This window comes from Triplophysa rosa, linkage group LG17 (assembly GCF_024868665.1).
Source record: "Triplophysa rosa linkage group LG17, Trosa_1v2, whole genome shotgun sequence".
NCBI classification, from domain to species: Eukaryota; Metazoa; Chordata; class Actinopteri; order Cypriniformes; family Nemacheilidae; genus Triplophysa; species Triplophysa rosa.
In genome coordinates this window covers 11139973-11157177 of record NC_079906.1, presented here as the reverse complement: position 1 = coordinate 11157177, position 17205 = coordinate 11139973, and positions in this window count along the sequence as shown.

Here is a 17205-nt window from a genome sequence, read left to right as displayed (position 1 = left end):
GTGCTGGTTGGCTCGCAGCTAGAACCTTATAGAACCAAATTATAATTCGATTTTGTAGATAGAACCTTTTTGTTTCCTTAAAAAAGTCTCAAAATGTACACATTTGAAATAACAAACATGGCATAATGTACATAAATTGTCACAGAATAAGAATATGCGAAAAACTCAATTTTGACAAAAATAAGGCAACGAAATGTTAATTCATTTTTACATTTTTCTTGAATATATGCATGTATGTGTAGGCCTATATGTTTGTAAATACAAAATTAATATGCACAGTACACAGACATATATTATGTAAATACAAACCTTTATTCTGGATGCGATTATTCACGATTAATCGTTTGACAGCTGCAAATTTTTTACTTCTTACCACATTTTGCAATGGAATTTCAAAGACACATTTACAATTACACTATTTTATTTACTTATTTTCATTTATTTACTGTATTTATTGAAAGTTGCATTTAAAAGTACACTCAAAAATGCCCGTTGTGCTTCTGTATCACATGACTCCAGTCTCTTTCAAATGACTTTGTTTCATTTTCCTTCTCTAATCTGCAAAGGACGTAATCCTGGCCGCAGGTTCGATTTGACTGTGTCTAATCACTTGGTCTTGTGTTTGAACTCTCAGACTAGTGAAGAGAGGAAAAGCTGAAAAGCAGGTCCCACAGTCTTGGATTCATTAACGGTGGGATACTCCCACTTTTTAGGAGGCTGGCATGGCAGAGGCTAATGTTTTCCTAACGGTCTTTTCCACAGAGATACGTTTGCACTCATCTTTGATAGTTAACCCAGGCTGACATTTCCCTGACTCCTACACCAATGCTGACCTGCTTCCTATTAGTGCTCGTCCACCCGTTCGGCCGCCTCTGCGGGCCCATTGTGCCTACACGCACACACGCACATTCAGGGTGCTGAGCAGAAGATTTTAGAGTGGGAAGCCTAACACATCATCAAAACATGCTTGAAATAAACACAGTGGCTTTAAAAAGTTCACTTTTGAGCCTGAATTATACAGTTTCGTATTTTACAAGGCAGAGTTTGAAACAATGTGCGTATACACAAAACTCGACGGCTGCACAAAAAGTAATTTCAGAAATGTCACCTCGGAAATACAATACGGTTGTGACTGTGTATGGCCAGATTTAGTGAGATTCTGTGTTGACTCGGAGCAGAGGAATTTGTTTGTTTATCGCCATCTCCAACACACCATCACTTTTGTTTTGTCATCTGTTATAAGGCCAAATTTTTGAAATAATGATTGTGGCTATGTAATCTTGACAATACACGGGCTAATACTAAGCCAGCTTCAAACCATTTGAATATTCTTAATACAAAGCACTTGTGAACCTTTCCATTTCGCAGTAATATTTTACAGAAAATCTAAAAAGCGCATGCGAGGCCGTATGCGGATGGCTGTGTTTTGAATCCTTGGTTCTTTTTAAACTTATTGTCCTTTACAAATTGGCTCATATGGTGGGGGAGCTGTGAATCAGGCATCCATCTTCAGCAGTGCTAGCTGTTACTGTTTGGTGTGCTCTGCATTTATCAAGTAGACTCACAGAGGCACAATAAATGGGTGAAGAGACTGGCCCGGGGCTGAGCCGAGGGGGCACACTTACTAAAGGACACCAGACAGCTACCACCTGCATTTGAGTCCCCGTGGAGCTGAGTGTGTGCATGTGGGTGGGTGGATGATTGGGGAGGGTTGTGTGTTGTATTTATGTGTGTGAGTTCGTGTTTGTGTGTATATGATTGTCTGTTACAGTTTTGTGGTACACTGCTGCACGTTTATTTAACAGTAATGCAGCTGGGTTTGCACTTGAATTTCTCTTTGAAGATAACAAAGGTATTTCTGTTTATCTATATTTTGGATTTATCAGGAATGTTTGGTCATGGTAATGCCAAAGTACTGTCGCATTTGGAAGGGAATTCCAAAAACGACCACAGAAACTGCTTCAATCATTTTTTCTGTATAAAATCTATAAACATAGTTTTGGTCTTTGCACTCAGATACAAAAATTTGAAGGAAAAAATAATGCAAATGATGAAAAATGATGCAAGTATAAAAATTTGAAGGAAAAAGGGGCGAGAAAGGCTTCAAAACATCAGATGTTTGTCCACATGTGTTTTGTTCCTCTGTTCTATTGACAGTTTCAATGCAACAACATAAACAAACGTTACTGCGCATACGTGATTTTGTGGCCCGAACTTAACTTCCGGTACATATCCGCAAAGTGTCACGATTTGGCAAGGAAAAGAAGCCAAGCGCAGGCAGCGGTAAAGGGGTAACAAAACAAGATTTTAATAAACAAACAAAAACCCACGATGGGGTGCAAAACAAAACCGGAACTAGATAAACGGAAACAAAACAAGAACTCAAAACAAAACACTTCCCATGAGAGGGCAAAAAACTAAACAAAATCTAAAACGAGACAAGGTATAATCACTCGGCAGGGGAAGGTAGGGAAACACGAAACACTCACAAAGTCCAACAGGAACGCAGGTAAGAACAGAGACAGTACATAGGCACACGAGCACAGGGTACAGGTTACAGGTGCAGGTGCAGGGTACACGTACATACACACAATCCACGGGCACAGGACAATGACACATGAGGACTATTTAAAGGGAAGACAAATGAAGGATAACGACACAGGGCAGGTGAGAAACATTAGACACGGCAGGGAAGCAATACATGAAACGAGAGGGGTGGGGCCAATGACAAGACACGAGAAAGCACGTGAGATGTCAAAACATAGACAACTCATGGCTTTCTCACATAAAACCTAAGGGCTCCGTCCCGATCCTGCCACACGACTAGAAATATAGAACCAGGAAGGCAGGACCGTGACACAAAGAAAATAGAGTCCCTGTAGATTATTTCTGATAACAAGCAAAAGAAATAATGAGTAAATTACATTAGCAAGTTAAAGTATGTCTCACCAGTATTATTTTGGGTTAGAACTGTTACTTGGCTAAACTTAGATGCGACTAAGTTACACGACCCATTCAACAAATTGTTTTTTTACAATTATTATACAATATAATAATTAATATACAAATCAACAAACACCGACCAGGCACTTGCATTCCGATGAAACGGTCTATACTGTTGTACTGTATTATTGCTTTTCTGCATTTCTCTATTTGCTGCCGTAATAATGATTAAAATTCCAGACATGCAGTTAATAAGGACATCAACAAAATAGCTTCTAAATAATGTCATATTTTCATTAAAATATTGTATTAAATTATGTGGTCAGACTTCAATAGGGGCATGAATGGCGTTAGGAAGCAGTGGCAGTTAGATGTTGGATCTTGGACTTTAGAATTGAACCAGATATGATTAAAACATTCTCCAGTCAGAGCAACTCAAGCTAAGTTACTTGCAGGGTTGCATATGTCCTATACTGTCAACAACCTGCCACAAAGACTAAACTAGACCAGCGATTACAAACACCTTCTGTTCTGGCTCACTCCATCTTTCTCATCCTTAGATCATTTAGACAACTATGGGGAGTCCTATTGTAATTTTGTTGTCTGTAATTGTGTGTCTCAATTTTGTAATATTACATAGTTGTTTGCTACATTAACGTGATTTATTTAGCATCATGCAAACATACTGTATACTTTATGGAAACTGGTATACACTTGTATACCAGTTACACTTGTTGTTGTTACCCCACTACAACAAATGAATGTAAATTTGATCAAAATTATGTTCAATATAATTTTATACATCTATCACCCACCTCTCACCCAAACATCATGGCTATTTATTTTTTATTATAGTTTTAACCCATTTTTGTTTATTTTGAACATTTTAATTGGTTGATATAAAGGGAGTATTTTATTCTACAATAAACGAGAAAACAAACAGGACTTCACAAAGCATAGGGTAAAAACATAACAGACAAGGTGTGTGCTGTCACAATTACAGCAAATTTAGACCTTTACACTGTCCCAGTTAAAATAAGGCTACATTAGCAGAGTTGTGTTGCATCCAGCCTGTTCAGCCGATATTTACATAATTTTTGCATAGGCTAGATTTTAAGCTTGTGTGATTTGTATGTATCACTTCCAGCAAGATCATGCTCATTTAAATGATTTGAATTATGTTATTTAACTCTTGTAAATTGAATCGTAATTTCACAGCTGCATCTGTATCTTGAAATCATCATCTAAAGACCAAAGTCGTACCCGCTGCATAAAGTATTAACTTGTTTAGCTATGGTTTTTAGATGATGACAAAATAAAACAATCAATTAAAAAACAATAATAGATTTAGGTCAATATATGTATGGATTTTACACACAAAGCCAAAGACTTGATGCATTCAAGCTATCTACGTGCATTATCCAACCTCAAGTTGCTTGCGGCATGCTTCTAAATGGCTAGGCTACAAGAAAAACAGGAGTTTGTCAAAACTCGTTTTTCATTCATGACTTATAACTGATTAAACAAACTGTTTTTACATTACTACTTGTTTATAAATTAGAAATAGGCTAATTGCAATGCTCCATCTTACACATATTTTTGCTATGTTTTTTCTACAAATGCAGTTTAGATAGCCTATATCTTTTTGTTGTTGTTGTTTTGCAAAGAGAGTGTTTCGTTCTCCGCTTGTAATTGTGACCCCTACCTTTATGTTTCACAGTGTTACACAAACCTCAAAAGCATGTAAATGCATGTTATGTCACTCTTATTTCTGCCGAGAAACTGAGCCAGCTGCATGGGCCCAATAGTATGGAAACCTCTCCCAGTTCAATACTGCCCCCTACATTTCAACCTGTGCACTACAGTAAAACGGAAGCTTCCCTTACTGACCCCCCAAAATAATAAAATAATTATGTAATTAAAAGAAAGACCTTACATTCACACAACACATATATTTTACAACCTATATTTTTCATACCAATTGTCAGAAATATTTATTCTACATAGGCTACATCAGGAATGAATCTTATTTAGCTTATTTCTTGTTTTTCATTCATTTTCATCAATACTTCATGTGTTTGATCTCTGATTGGCCCATAATGACTTTTTCAGACAAACAAAACAAATGATATTACGTTCAGAGAACTGATTGTGCTTTCGGTAAATTTCTTCTGCAGATGCTTTGACATGTGAAAACGATTTCAACACTGTCTAACTGCGAAGAGCAGTAATCTAATTTGTATTTGTAATTTTATTAGGTGTAATCATAAATGCTCATCAATGTCCAATGGCCGCACAATAGGGAAGGATGAGTGTGTCTTAAAATTAATGCTATTAAGAAAAGCTTGCCTTCAATCAAAGGGCTATAAAACTCATCATTATTAGACACGACCCCTCCAGAGACCCATTCGGCTGCTCACTAACCTGAGTTATTACTCAAATCACTGCTTTCATATGCTATATAATCATCACACAATATTACAGTACATTCACTTTCAGAACCATTGTTTTAGATGGCCTCTCATGTTTATGTTGAAATTTGTATTATTATTCTACATGTCCATCTTCCTCTTATTTTCTGTCGTTTGTATTCTCTTTTTCTCAGCTTCTCCTATTCTTTATCTTCTTTCTGATCTGAATTCTATCTGAAGTTGTATCACCATTTCTATTGTACCATATCTTTTAATATGTTTTTCAGATCATGCCATCGCCCGCCGTACACTAACGTTTCTCTAACCTCGGCCGAGAAAACAGTGCTGAGTTCGAGAATCATCAAGGCAGACACAGCACTCCACAGGAGCGTTCCGAACAATAGAGTTCTGGAGAATGAACCGAGGGCATAAATCCCCCTCCCAGCTGTGGGCCCGGTTCGATCCCCATGCTAAATTCCGGAGAGCACACCGGAGGAGCCTTCAGGGCATAGAGGCTGGCAGGGTGCAGGGCTGTGGGAGTCTGAGGAGCCCAGAGGCTGCCTCTCAAGATTTAGGTGGGGACGGGGGTACCACATGAGGCCTATTTGATGCACTGTGCATTCTTTACCCCCTTGTGTGTTTGGTGTCTCGTATGTGTAAGTGAGTAGGTTCAGCAAAAGTTGGAGCGATCTACGTACATATTGCCCCCCCTCACCCTTCGCTTTATTCCCATAGTCTTTTTAGCCCTCATCTACGTCCCAGCTTGCCTCATGCCAGGTTTGATTCCCAGAGTTTCCATGGATGAAGCTCGGAGACCGAGGGTAATAATGTGTGCCTTTGTGAGGAAGTTCAGACCGAGGAATAGTGCACATAGAGTTCAGAGCGGGGTCGGGGCGCTACGATGCTAGCACACACGAAGGCCAGACACACATCTCATATCCCCGACTGAAGAGCAGAGAGGCTCTGTCTGTCCGCGACAGAAAAGCAGCATGAATCACTACAGGCCATGAGACGGGGATAGACGAGAGTAAAAAATAGAGGCAATGCTGTTTTTTGCAAAGGTATGGTAGGCTCTCGAATCGCCTGTGCATCCCAGCGAGATTTGTTTACTAAGACGAAAGCGCAAGGCAAAGTGTCTGTTTGTTTTAGTAGATATCAGAGCTCTCATCACGCAATGCTCTGAAATGGCACAGGGAATGTACAAAGGAATAGGAGCGGATGTGGTTTTTCTAGATGGAGTGAAGAAAAATGAGGTTTTTTGGTTTGATGAAAACCAAATCCTGTATACACTGCTGCTTCAGCGGAATACCAAACGAAAAGAGAGAGATGAAATAGTTGCCTTGGTATTTTATTTCTGCTTCTCGTACAGGAATGGCATTTTGCTACCTTAAAGGGACAGTTCACCCAAAAAGGAAAATTCTGTCATCATTTACTCACTCTCTAACTGTTTGCTTGCCTACATTCTTCCAAATATCTTCTTTTGTGTTCAACTGAACAAAGACATTTATAAAGCAATTTTGTAATTATGTACGCTAAGACATATTTAGGGGTTACATGCAGTATAAGCATTGACTCTCACTTTAAAAACACAATCCGGTTTCTAAATACGTTACAATAACACGTCATATTTTTGTTTTCGATTACCAGTTCATCAATCGATTAAACAGAATCCCTTTGTAATTCAAACAATAAGATCTCAGGCAGTCATTTGTAGCACATTATACATGAACCACTCCAGATCTTCGATGCAAATGCCGCTCTTCAGAAGCCCTTTGAGGATGACAACGTTTGATGACACAGGCCTGTGAAGAAGAGGAATGTGCATCTCGCCCACGCTAGCAGGCGAGCGACCCCAACTCAGCCCCACTGAGGGGGCGTCTCTGGTCACTGTCCATTAGCTTCGACTGGTTCTGCCCGCACAATGGGCGCACTTTGTCCGGGCCTGTCAGGGATGCACTGCGGTAGGCATGAGGGGGTGGTTCTGGAAGCTTTGATCTTCGGCTGCTCACTCGCTGGGTTGTGCCGTGTTAGAAAGCCGATCCTCTGATATTTCTGTCTCTGTGCATCACTGTGATCCGTACTATAGACAGAAGAACTTGGAGGTAGAGAAGAAAAATGTGAAAAATCTGCAAATTATTAAAAGTTTCACCTTGAACTGGGTTATGCGTCTGTGTAGCTTGAATGGCAAGATGGCCTAGACTCTTCTTTCTGTATTAAATGTCTTAATTAGATTTTAAAAAAGAGGTGAAGTGAAATAAAAAAAAAATGCTTTCGTGGTGTGTGTTTTCTCATTTGTGTGTGTGGATGTAGGCATGGTTTGCTGGTCTTGGTCTCAGATGAGTATTAGTTTGACCAGGCCTGGAAACAGCTAAGACCAGAAAAAGAGGTTAGACTTGGTTTCAGCGGTGAGATCTCAGGGAGTATTGTTAAAAATCAACGGGTTATGGCCTTTGCATGTTCTTATGTATCAAATGTACATGTTTTAATTCTCTCATGTGTGTGTGTGTGTGGCGAGGGTAACCACTTTAAAGTGCTCATTGAAGTGTGATGACACAGAGACATGCTGATCAGTATGCTCGTGAAAGAGAGAGTGGGAGATACATCTGTGTGTGTGTGTGTGTGTGTGTGTGTGTGTGCATGCGTTTGTGTGTCTTTGAGCCTGTGTGTGATTTTAGGAATTTAAATCCATTAATCATATATCCATCATGAAGCTCTACATTCATTTTTTCCAGTAGCTACTCATGGTGGAAATCGACTTTGAAAGAAACTTTTTTTGTTTGTCTTTGAGTAAGTCAAGCTGTTTTTGTCTACTGCCTTTATCTTTCCCCTCCTCTTGTCTTCGGGCTCCTCAGATAAGACGTTTCCTTCCTCCCCATCTCATTTGTAAATGGTTCTTCGGGTTCCTCTCAATAACGATTGCTTCTTGGATTGAATTATAACTCCTGCCATGGTCCTTTAGACATCTATTGCTTCCATTTAAATATTTAAGCAACAAAGTTTTACAAGTTCTCCCTAGGGTGAGTTTAAGAGGACTGATACTGGCTGCTCACTGTCCCATGATGCGATGAATGGCGTTGAGGTGGAGTCATCCCAGATCAGGTAACTGGCCAAATTATGGCAGACACTAAGAAGCGCTTTGGACAATGACCTACAGAAAACAGTAGACAAAAGAGCCTATTTTAGAGCTGGACAATGCAGGAGGTCAGAGAAGATACATGAGACAAGGTACACCCTTCAGATGTACTCAAAGACATTATGATGGCGCTGTGCTATGCACACACGTGTACATTTATTTATGGTCTAATACAATTTGATTGCTTGGATTTATATACTTCAAAGACATGTGATTTACACACATCAGTGTAGCTTTATATTGTGAGGCACTTTCCGCTCTCACCTATATTACTTACTTAATTTGATCTTGACACTCGTTACCGGGAAAAGGTCATATTTTGAAATATCAGTGCTATCTCTTCATGGTCAACTTTGAGGTCAAAGAAATGTTATTAAATCATATGTTTTTGCCTTAAACATCGATTGCTGTGATATTGATTTGGTGAGAAAAAATGGGTCAGAAAAAAGTGGCAAATACCATAGACCGTTTTTCGATCTTTAGCATTTATTAAAATCATACACTCAAAAATGAAAATCTAATGTAGTTCAAAAAGGAGTAAATGAATACATATGTTACTGATTAAAATGTGTTATTTCTCACATCCAGGGGTTAGTTTATATTACAATATTAGCCCTTAATTAGGCTATGTGTGTGTGCGTGTGTGTGTGTGTGGGGGGGGAGGTTAAACCCTACGGTATGGGGACAAAATGTCCCCACAAAGATGGCAAATCCAAAACCCTTGTCCTTGTGGGGACATTTTTTTGTCCCCATGAGGAAACAAGCTTATAAATCATACAGAATTAACTTTTTTTAAAATCTAAAAGAGCAGGAAGTTTTTTGTGATTGTTAGGTTTAGGGGGTGGGTAGGGAACATGATATACAGTTTGTACAGTATAAAAACCATTGCGTCTATGGAATGTCCCAATAAAACATGGAAACCCAACATGTGTGTGCGCGTGTGTGCGCGTGTGTTTATACAGTATGTGTAGCTATTTACATTTTAAAAAATTCCTCACCATTTATTCCCTGGAAATTTCTCAGCATTGATTTCCCTTTGTTATCACCTTCCAATGTGAGTCATTCTGAATCATTTTAACATTTTGTGTTGATTTTGTGTAAAATAAATGAAAGGGACAACACAAGTTGTGTCACACAAAAGTAACTCATTGTGTGTTGTCCTTAACTTTTTAGAGTGTACATATCACTTTTTTATAACAAACAACAACATTTTGGTTGGTAGAGAGTTTTAATGACCTACTGACGTGTGTGTCCTCTTGAGGGGCCGCATGTCCATATCATCTGTCATCATCATACTCAAAATTCTTTCACCTGCACCATAATCCCTTATTATTCACCTGAGAGCCAGGATGACAAGCCTCTCTCTCTCTTTTCTCCCTCTCTCACAATAGTATCATTTCACTGTTCGCTCTTTACTTTCTCACAATGATGATTAATCTGAAGGGCATAACACAAATTGGACAGAAATTACAGAGATGACAGACAATAGGATACTGGGAGGTAGGGGGACTAAATTGTTGAGAAGTTCTACTGAGCTTGTCATGGATGTCACATAACCGCTAGCTCCATGCACACAAGATCCGACTCAGTGCTGGACTTTTTATACGTGGCCCATTCACATTATCAATGTGTGGCCCTTTTGACCTTTTGGGGTTACAAATTAGATTGTGTTTTACCTACTCACAGGAGAGATCATCACAGGTAAGCAAAGACTCTATTAATAATGCACTGTGGTGTTTTGTCTGTTGCCAGCAAACCACCCAGGACGAGTCAAAAATGCGATGCCATGAAGAATTTCTCTCCATTGATTCCCTGGCAATTTCCCAGCATTGATTTCCCTTTGTTATCACCTTCCAATCTGAGTCATTCTGAATAATTGATGAGAAGACAATATTCTCACCCTGAGGCTTCCCTGTTACACATGACAGCTTGCTCAGTGATGGGTTTTCTACAGCCTGTGTAGAGCTAACACTCAATATCTCTGATGGTGGAGGCACTCTTTGAGTTTATATGGCCCATTTAAAAAGTTCTCAATAATATAAACTAGTATTGTCCTTAAAGGTCCAACGTTTAATTTTTTGGAGGATCTATTGACAGAAATGCAATATAATATACACAACAACGTCTTCAAAGGTGTATAAAGAGCTTACATAATGAAGCGTTATGTTTTTCTTACCTTAGAATGAGCTAGTTCTGTCTGCATGCACTGCGGGTCCCCTTACGTGGAATTCATCCATGTTGTTTCTACAGTAGCCCTAAATGGACAAACTACAGAGCGTGTTCCGTAAATACATCTCATTTAGCAAAGCGGAAACGTGACAACATCTTAGTTCCATGTTAGCCACCATAGTGCTTCGAAAGGGAGGGGTGAGCTGTGGACTGAGCCGTTGGTTGCAACCTCACCACTAGATGGCGCTAAATTTTATACATTGGACCTTTAAATTACATTAAATACTATATAATTTAAAGTCTCCATGAACCGGAAGTTGCTATCGTTTTTACTTCCGTGTTCTGACACATTTCCTAGTGAAAAGGAATTTCAAATGAGAAAATTAGTGGGCGTGGCTTGCGTTTTTCACTGTGTAAAAACAGTTGTTGCATTGATTTTGAAATGAAACTTGCAGCAGACTGACAGTTGAAGGGGAGGAGTTATCGGATGCTCCAGCCAAGCCATCTAATTTACGTCATTTAAGATGGATAGTCATTTCAGGGCGGAAGTGCTTTTTCAGATTTTAACTGAAGATTATGAGGGCAAATGAATTTTAAAAAGAAAATGACCCACATTGATAAGCTATTTACTATAAATGCTGCAATATTTCATGAAAAAAATAAGAATTGTCATTGTTAATTTCACTGGGACTTTAAATTAAGTTATAAACGGTCTTTTATCAAAAGTTAACATCTATCATGATATTTTTGCATTAAAAATATTACTGTACCTTCATTGTATTCATGTTTGTTTTTAAAACTCATTTTTTTGTAGTAATTGACATTATACCACATATGCTGTTCAAAGAGCTTTACTTTTAAAAACCTGGTATTTTAGTAAAATTATATTACGGTACTAAATCACATCAATGACTTCAGATTTATAGTAATTTACAATTATACACTTTAAACGAATCTCTGAGAAAAGTAATATTCTGGCAGCTGGGGCGCCAGAAAAAACATAAAAAAATTGGAAAATACATGTTTTTCATGTTATTTCATACCCTACTTGTAAATTTGACATTTTTTAAAAACAAATTTCTTATCAAAATCATTCAAATAAAATTAGCATTTTTACAGTATGGATTTATAGATTAGTATTCTTTTAACACACAGTGATGCAGATACAAAAAAAATGGTACAAGACATCAAAAAAAGGCATTGTAAAATTTCTCATTACTATAAAGCAAAACAAGACATTGAGACCATGACACAAACTCCTCTCTTCTCTATGGCTTAAGGTTTTTGAGGTGCGTTGACTGTGAAGTTTATGAAAACAAACAGCAGAGACTAGGCATTGAAGAGATTTCTGCTTACATATGGTTTGTGTTCCTCTAAACCACCCCATACTATCTCTCAGTCCTTCTCTCTGAGAGAAATATCTCAGATGGTCGGAGGAAAGACTAGCATATCCAGTCTTGAATGCACCAGAAGGAGCAGAACGCTTTACAATATGTATTGAATGAAACTCTTCACTTATTCAAATTCTAAGTGCATGTTGCTTTTGGAATATTTCAAAGGCTTCATTTAGGGGAAGTTGTTATGCTGGGAATTATAGGAGCAGTCGATAGAACAGGACCAAACACCATCTGTGTAAACACACAAGGGCTTAGCATGGCTAGCTAGAGGCGATGCACTGAATCGTATGCATTTACAATGCAAAGTTTAGCGTGGATGCTAAATACAGATTAGGATGTCGGTGCAGTTTGTTGGCTTTATGCTTTAGCTAACGTATTGAAATGCATAAATTCATTTAGAAAAACCAAGAGAGGTGAAAGTTATTGACGTTTTTCTTGTGCACTTTTTCAAAAAAGAAAATCTGGCCTGTGAAGCCAGGCCAAGTTTCATATTTCACACAGATTTCCAAAATCTTTCCAAATGGTTTCTTCATATTTTGTAGTGTTGACTGTCCTAAAACAAATGTGTTGTCATATACGCTTTATCTTTCTTTGACATTTTTATTGTGTATGTCAACTTCATTTAGTTATTATTCCCCTTTTTGACAGGTCAGCCTACAACCTATTTTGATCTGGAAAGTGAGATTTCAATCTTCCATTGCAATATCATTCCAGATTATAGAACTGCAGATATTTCATGCACATCCATCCTTGTGTGGTCTGCACCTGTCAGTTTTTTACTACCGTATCATAATGTTGGATGAATTGTAAGTTCTTTGTCCCATTTTTGTCACTTTAACAACTCAATATCACATTGAAAGGAGACCACAGCATATGCATATATACTGAATACTCCCACCATATGCACTCGATGGTTGAATACGGCTAAATCAAAAGGCAACTTTACAAATTGCTCCTGATTTATGTATGTCGCTTACTGAGCTGTCATGGCATCTCACAGCATGCAATAAATTCTCATTCTTGTTCGACTTGTTTTTCCATCTCAGCAGAGCACTTTTTCCTGTAGGGCCAAACAGATGTGATTTCTGTCGTTTAGAGCTGCGCGGTTCTATATCATCATATGCAATGCAGAACCGCAGCTGTGACAGTGTGCCTGTAATACAACAAAAAAGACATATATTTAAGAAATAACATCGTTTCAAGTGCATTACAGTGCTGAACAGAGGCATTGTAAATAAACAAATTGTTTTTGTTTATAATGCATAATAATGTTAGTGTTTGGGATAGAGTGTATCAATTAGTATGAGTAAGTTGAATTCAGCTAAAACAACCACTTTTTCTTTCTCTGGCAATCTGAACTCTGACCCAAAGAATGGGTTGAGACCCTGACTAATTGAATTATGCTTTAAATCTCACACACTGCTTGTAAATGTTGTTTTGAACTTCTGGCCCCCTTGAATCATCACTAGATTGTGTTAGAGCATTGTGTTATCAGTGCAAAGGTCATGGGTTTGATTCCCAAGGAGCATGATTCCCATATACAGTATATACTGTATATTAGGGCTATCACGATACTCAACATTCACTACATAATTATTGCGGCTCAAAATTCACGATAAAGATATCATCGTGATATTTATCCAAATGTTCATAAAAAAGAAATAAATGATGCCATCAGTGAAATTCATTTTTGTTTAGTTTTTTTCTGTTATTTGGTCAATGAATCACACATAAAATAAAAGTGTATGAAGGCAGAGAGCGTTTTTAGTTGTAACTTATGGTGAAATTTTTAATGGGTGCTGAATAGTTTACGAAATTACGATATGTGCAGAATTAACACGATTTCGATAATTGTGGTTTTTAATATCATAGTTATTTTCAATACCACTATATTGTGACACCTCCGTCAAAAATGAGAAAAGTGAATGCTCTCCACACACAGTATATGTGACTCAAATAATTTTGCTTCAAAACCCACTAAATACCACACTCTGCCCGGTCTGAAATATCTGCTATTGCTGGATATAAATGGAGGAGCCTGATAAAAAATTCTTGTTTAAATGAAAAGTCGTCTGACGCACTTAGAGTAAAGGATTTTGCCTCTGAACTCTTCATATAATTGTTGCTGTCCTTCTGTAACTTTACATGTCCAAATTAGCTGTTTTTCAGGAAATTGACAAAAAACACTGTACTTTATAAATGATTGTGATATATTGTAACACATACTGTATATACTATACATACTATAAATGTCTGTGTGTGTGTGTGTGTGTGTGTGTGTGTGTGCGTGCATGCGTGTGCATGTTTATATATATATATATATATATATATATATATATATACACTATATACAGTATGACTATAAATAATTTCACTTGTATTTTTGTGTTTCAGCCAAGTGTGTGTATTTCCAAGCACCATCATCCACCTGATCTCTACCTGCAGTGTTTTCCCACCATGATCTTTCCACGTACTGTGAGTAGGGGCTCAAGAATGTATATCTGGCTCAGCTGTGTCCACATAAACATGCGTCTGTTTTTTTAGGAAACCAGATTCCAGATCAGTGGTAGGGGCTAAGGGGACACGGGCAAAAAAGATGAAGGTCGTGACTTTTAGTGCCTTAGTTGGGGCCACAGTCAAGTCACTTATTGCATTGCTCTGGAATGAAGTGTGAATAAAATGTCCGCCATCATTTTTCCTCCAGAAAACCCCTATTTAAAAGGAGGAGGCTGGCTTTCATCTCGGGTTTATGAGGAGTCTTTAACTCACACATCATGTTGGTAGAAATAGTATCGGAGAGATGGAAGATGGTTTGCGGTATTCCAAGTTAATGCATGACACTTACCACATCTGTACGTGTGCCATCATTATTTGTCAGCTGCATGGAAATACGTGTGCTTCTCATGGCCTTAAAAATGTTAATTATCACATTTGTCTCTGTTCCTATAAACCGTCTGCCAAGCGGCTTCGTAGAGTCTTTAAGGTCCCACACAGACATCTTCAGGGAACCAATTAAATTCTACATGCGTCCCTTTATTAAAGACTTAAAACATCAGGGCCAATGGGAAACTGACATGACAAATACTGTATAGTCATTTGCCTCTTGTGAAGTAAAATTCATACATAAACGGAGATGGCATAAAAATGATTTCATCCATTGGCATCTCACAGAGACTGAGGAATTAAATGAAAGGGAAAATGCATTTGTGTTCCACGTAACGTTCCACCAGAAGATTTACTGCCACCGCTGACCCCAAGTGCTTTTGGCGGAAACCCTCAAGAGAACCCAACTCCGGCCTTATGCCAAACATTTAAAGAGGTGATGAGAAAACTATCCAGATGAGAAAGGAATACATTGGTAGGAACACAATACCCTTTCTCTTCCTACCTAACACACACACACACAGTGAAAATCTTCACTAACTCTCTTGGCTGACCACTCTGGACTCGTCCCCGGAGGTGGAGGTTGCTGTGAAGGTAAAGTGTTGCTCTCTAGCCACTTTGCTGCTGAGGATTAAGTTTATAGAGATTGGAAACTGAAACGATTGGTTGGTTGTTTTCACTACGGGCACGTTAACCGCCACAGGAAACATTATTGCCAGACTCTCCATTTAGGAACGGAAATAAAGAATTTGTCAGAGTAATCTGAAGGTAATTAGGTGAAGCGGAGCAGTTGGAACGACAGAACGCACCCTTTGCCCCCTTTGCTCTATGAGGTGTCAACTTCTAGCTGTCTCTCCCTGGCAGGCATCTTGACCCACAATGGCGGGGTGTGGGAATCGGAAGCGTGAGTGCCAGCTCGCTTCTGCCATCAGTTTTTGTATCATTAGGATCAACAGGACTCAATCACAAATCTCCTGAAAATGTAGTTTTAACCTAGCTTGCACTCTGACAGGAAGTCGATCTGAGGGGCTTTAGATCATTTGTAATCCCAGCTGCTAATTGGGTGGCTGTTGAGTATTACATTATATGGATATCTAAGTGAACTTTTAACCTTTTGTCATTTTGTCTGTATGGTAGAGCAAAGGTTTATTAAGCAGTTCGTCATGCGACAAGTTGACATTTATATAAATAAATGTTTTTTTTAATAGAAAATCATAACTTTTATTGGAAAAAAAGAAAATGCTTCCATTAAAATGCCACAACACCAGCAAAGGTCAAAGGTTGATTTGGTCAGGCGCAAAGGTTAACTTGTGTCACACAGCTGTGGGTAACCACCAGTCACTTCGCCTGAGCGGGACTGACAAAAATCAAACATGAGTGAGCGCAGCTATGGGTCAGGGCTGGTTAAACTCGGTCTGGCGCAGGTTATGAGATCTACAGTCTAAAGGGGGTTGAATTCTCTCCGGCGAGCACCTGAGCTCACTGTCTGTTCCCCGAGCGCTGACCCTCCCCGACTGAGATATTACCGCTTCAGGCTGTTGCTCTGTACAAGCCCCACTCCCCGTCTGTATTTTCCTCCTTCTCTTTTTTGCTGCCGGCAGATTGAGCCCATAAATGAGGGGCTTTCAGGCTCTCATGCAAGATCACAGGTGCTTATTTAGAAAATGACAATTTGGTCTTTCCATAATTCCATGTTACAGCATTACCAGATCTTATCGCGAGAGCCCGTATCTTATTCCTCAGGTTTTATGACTTAATGAAAGATATTTTGACCCTTTCTCATACAGCATACAGACACACAGGCATAAAACAGAGCCACTGGGGGGCTAGACGAATAATCCTAGGATCTTGGCATGGGAAGGCTGTGTGTGTTTCAATGATGTTCATCTGTGTCGGTAAACCTTTGATGAAGCAGATTCAAGGGGATACTTGGAAAAACTTAATTTTCTTATTGTCATATTTTATTATACCTCATGTTGTTCCCAACCTGTATGACTTTCTTACTTTCGTCAAACACAAAAAATAGAATGTTAATGATTCAGACTTCGTCACTGTTCACTTTTATTTCTATTCATTTTTTCAATTCAATAAAAGTGAATGGTGGCTGTAGCGAGGAAGGCGGGACGAGAGCCGTGGGGCAGGAAGGCGGGGCCGGTGGCGTGAGTGATAATGAGTATCAGCTGTACGCGCACCGGTCCCGCATGCCTCACAGGGGAGCTCGGGAGCATAAGAGGACGAGCGACGGGACTGCCGACGAGAGAGGACCGGG